The sequence below is a fragment of the Triticum aestivum genome, chromosome 3D (assembly GCF_018294505.1).
Source record: "Triticum aestivum cultivar Chinese Spring chromosome 3D, IWGSC CS RefSeq v2.1, whole genome shotgun sequence".
NCBI classification, from domain to species: Eukaryota; Viridiplantae; Streptophyta; class Magnoliopsida; order Poales; family Poaceae; genus Triticum; species Triticum aestivum.
In genome coordinates this window covers 110954872-110959025 of record NC_057802.1, presented here as the reverse complement: position 1 = coordinate 110959025, position 4154 = coordinate 110954872, and positions in this window count along the sequence as shown.

The window sequence follows — 4154 nt, the reverse complement described above, 5'->3', positions numbered from 1 at the left end:
TGTAAGCAGCTTCACCGAGGTCTTTGTTTGAAAAACTCCTTTCAAACACTCCTTTATGCTTTCCAGAAAATTCGACATCATTTCCGATCGATAATATGTCATTCACTTATCATAAAGGCTGTAGTGCTCCCACTCACTTTCTTGTAAATACAGGCTTCACCGCACGTCTGTATAAAACTATATGCTTTGATCAACTTATCAAAGCGTATATTCCAACTCCGAGATGCTTGCACCAGTCCATAGATGGATCGCTGGAGCTTGCATTTTTTTAGCACATTTAGGATTGACAAAACCTTCTAGCTGCATAATATACAACTCTTCTTTTATAAATCCATTAAGGAATGCAATTTTGTTTATCCATTTGCCAGATTTCATAAAATGCGGCAATTGCTAACATGATTCGGATAGACTTAAGCATCGCTACGAGTGAGAAAAACTCATCGTAGTCAACACCTTGAACTTGTCGAAAACCTTTTGCGACAAGTCGAGCTTTGTAGATAGTAACACTACCATCAGTGTCCATCTTCCTCTTGAAGATCCATTTATTCTAAATGGCTTGCCGATCATCGGGCAATTCCACCAAAGTCCATACTTTGTTTTCATACATGGATCCTATCTCAAATTTCATGGCCTTAAACCATTTTGCGGAATCTGGGCTCATCATCGCTTCCTCATAGTTCGTAGGTTCGTCATGGTCTAGTAACATGACTTCCAGAACCATATTACCGTACCACTCGGGTGCGGAACATACTCTAGTTGACCTACGAGATTCGGTAGTAAATTGATTTGAAGTTTCATGATCATCATCATTAACTTCCTCACTAATTGATGTAGGCATCACTGGAACTGATTTCTGTGATGAACTACTTTCCAATTCGGGAGAAGGTACAATTACCTCATCAAGTTCTACTTTCCTCCCACTCACTTCTTTCGAGAGAAACTTCTTCTCTAGAAAGAATCCATTCTTAGCAACAAAGATCTTGCCTTCGGATCTGTGATAGAAGGTGTACCCAATATTTTATTTTGGGTATCCTATGAAGACGCATTTCTCCGATCTGAGTTCGAGCTTATCAGGTTGAAACTTTTTCACATAAGCATCACAACCCCAAACTTTAAGAAACGACGGCCTAGGTTTCTAGCCAAACCATAGTTCATACGGTGTCGTCTCAACGGACTAGACGGTGCCCTATTTAACGTGAATGTAGCTGTCTCTAATGCATAACCCCAAAACGGTAGTGGTAAATCAGTAAGAGACATCATAGATTGCACTATATCCAATAAAGTACGGTTATGACGTTCAGACACACCATTATGATGTGGTGTTCCAGGTGGCATGAGTTTGTGAAATTATTCCAATTGTTTTAATTGAAGACCAAACTCGTAACTCAAATATTCGTCTCCGCGATCAGATCGTAGAAACTTTATTTTCTTGTTACGATGATTTTCCACTTTATTCTGAAATTCTTTGAACTTTTCAAATGTTTCAGACTTATGTTTCATCAAGTAGATATACCCATATCTGCTGAAATCATCTGTGAAGGTCAGAAAATAACGATACCCGCCGCGAGCCTCAACACTCATCGGACCGCATACATCAGTATGTATTATTTCCAATAAGTAAGTTGCTCACTCCATTGTTCCGGAGAACAGAGTCTTAGTCATCTTGCCCATGAGGCATGGTTCGTAAGCACCAAGTGATTCATAATCAAGTGATTCCAAAAGCCCATCAGCATAGAGTTTCTTCATGCGCTTTCCACCAATATGACCTAAACGGCAGTGCCACAAATAAGTTGCACTATCATTATTAACTTTGCATCTTTTGGCTTCAATATTATGAATATGTGTATCACTACGATTGCGATTCAATAAACCATTTACATTGAGTGTATGTCCATAGAAGGTTTTTATTCATGTAAATAGAACAACAATTATTCTTTGACTTAAATGAATAACCATATTGCAATAAACATGATCCAATCATATTCATGCTCAACGCAAACACCAAATAACATTTATTTTAGGTTCAACACTAACCCCGAAGGTAAAGGGAGTGTGCGATGATGCTCTTATCAACCTTGGAATCACTTCCAACACACATCATCACGTCGCCCTTAACTAGTCTGTGTTTATTTTGCAACTCCCATTTCGAGTTACTACTCTTGGCAACTGAACCAGTATCAAATACCGAGGGGTTGCTATAAACACTAGTAAAGTACATATCAATAACATGTATATCCAATATACCTTTGTTCACTATGCCATCCTTCTTATCCGCCAAGTGTATAGGGCAGTTCCACATCCAGTGACCATTTCCTTTGAGTAGAAGCACTCAGTTTCAGGCTTGGGTCTAGCTTTGGCCCTCTTCATGGGAGTGGCAACTTGCTTGCCATTCTTCTTGAAGTTCCCTTTCTTTCCCTTTTACTTGAAACTAGTGGTCTTGTCAACCATCAACACTTGATGCTTTTTCTTGATTTCTACCTTCGCCGATTTCAGCATCGCGAAGAGCTTGGGAATTGTTTCCGTTATCCCTTGCATATTATAGTTCATCACGAAGTTCTAGTAACTTGGTGATAGTGACTAGAGAACTCTGTCAATCACTATCTTATCGAGAAGATTAACTCTCACTTGATTCAAGTGACTGTAGTACTCTAACATTCTGAGCACATGCTCACTCGTTGAGCTATTCTCCTCCATCTTGTAGGCAAAGTACTGTCAGAGGTCTCATACCTCTTGACACGGGCATGAGTATGAGATACCAATTTCAACTCTTGGAACATCTTATATGCTCCGTGGCGTTCAAAACATTTTTGAAGTCCCGGTTCTAAGCCGTAAAGCATGGTGCACTAAACTATCAAGTAGTCATCATACCGAGCTTGTCAAACGTTCATAATGTCTGCATCTGCTCCTGCAATAGTTCTGTCACCTAGCGGTGCATCAAGGACATAATTCTTATGTGCAGCAATGAGGATAATCCTCAGATCACGGACCAAGTCCGCATCATTGCTACTAACATCTTTCAACTTAGTTTTCTCTAGGAACATATCAAAAAATAAACGGGGAGCTACATGGCGAGCTATTGATCTACAAAATAGATTTGCAAATACTATCAGGACTAAGTTCATGATAAATTAAAGTTCAATTAATCATATTACTTAAGAACTCCCACTTAGATAGACATCCCTCTAGTCATCTAAATGATCACGCGATCCATATCAACTAAACCATGTCTGATCATCACGTGAGATGGAGTAGCTTTCAATGGTGAACATCACTATGTTGATCATATCTACTATATGATTCACGCTCGACCTTTCAGTCTCAGTGTTCCGAGGCCATAGCTGCATATGCTAGGCTCGTCAAGTTTAACCCGAGTATTCTGCGTGTGCAAAACTGGCTCGCACCCGTTGTATGTGAACGTAGAGCTTATCACACCCGATCATCACGTGGTGTCTCAGCACAAAGAACTGTCGCAACGGTGCATACTCAGGGAGAACACTTATACCTTGAAATTTTAGTAAGGGATCATTGTCGGTGTACAAAAAGAGGGGTGCGTTTTTGTACCCCTATACCTGTGCATGGGCAGTCGGAGCCGCGCCTACGGTCACGCTAAGCAGAACAGGGGAGGTGAGCCAAGGTAAGACCGAAGCCCAAGATGATCAGAGCAACGCCAAGACCAAGGCCACAAAGAGTAGAGGGACGAAGCAGGTTCCCCCGGCAAGACCCTTGCCGGGGGCAACCTCGGCAGCCCCGACAAGATCATTGCCGGGGCAGCTCGCCCCACACCAACGGAGCGAGCCACCCTTGAGCCCACGGTCCCCAACGCCATCCTCCATGTGGGGCCAGGGCTCGGGAAGGCGCCTCTGTGGTGGCATGCAGATCTTTGTGAAGACATATTCAAGATCAGATGAGGATTAGAAGACGACGATCCTCGACAAGATCCTTGCCGAGGAAGGCCACCAGACCCCCGGCAAGGCCCTTGCCGGGGACGACAGTGCGCCACGGCAAGACCCTTGCCGGGCCACCCGGCAAGACCCTTGCCAAGAACGCCAGCAGGGCCACCGCCAAGCCCACGTCAACCAAGCTTCCACCGCCATGCAGCTGCCAGCCCAACCAGCTAGGTGGGCACCTACGTGGCAACATGCAGCTCCCAGGCC